Source organism: Chrysochloris asiatica, unplaced genomic scaffold (assembly GCF_000296735.1).
Source record: "Chrysochloris asiatica unplaced genomic scaffold, ChrAsi1.0 scaffold00027, whole genome shotgun sequence".
Taxonomy (NCBI): domain Eukaryota; kingdom Metazoa; phylum Chordata; class Mammalia; order Afrosoricida; family Chrysochloridae; genus Chrysochloris; species Chrysochloris asiatica.
In genome coordinates this window covers 2257937-2258305 of record NW_006408545.1, presented here as the reverse complement: position 1 = coordinate 2258305, position 369 = coordinate 2257937, and positions in this window count along the sequence as shown.

The window sequence follows — 369 nt, the reverse complement described above, 5'->3', positions numbered from 1 at the left end:
AAAAAAAAAAAAGAACTAATTTAAAAATAAATTATACATGTTCAACCATTTCAAAATGTAGCATATGATAGTTGCTCTGATAACATTGGCAAACAACAAGGCTCTGGGAATTGATGAAATACAAATTGAAAACTTCCAGCAAACGGATGCAGTACTGGAGACACTCACTCATTTATGCCAAGAAATTTGGAAGACAGTTACCTGGCCAGCTTATTGTACCCATTCCAAAGAGAGGTGACCCAACAGAATGCAGAAATCATAAAAAAATATTATTAATATCACATGCAAATAAAATTGTGCTAAATATATATATTTTTTCAAATGGCTGCAACAATACATTGTTAGAGAACTGAAAGACGTCAAAGCCAG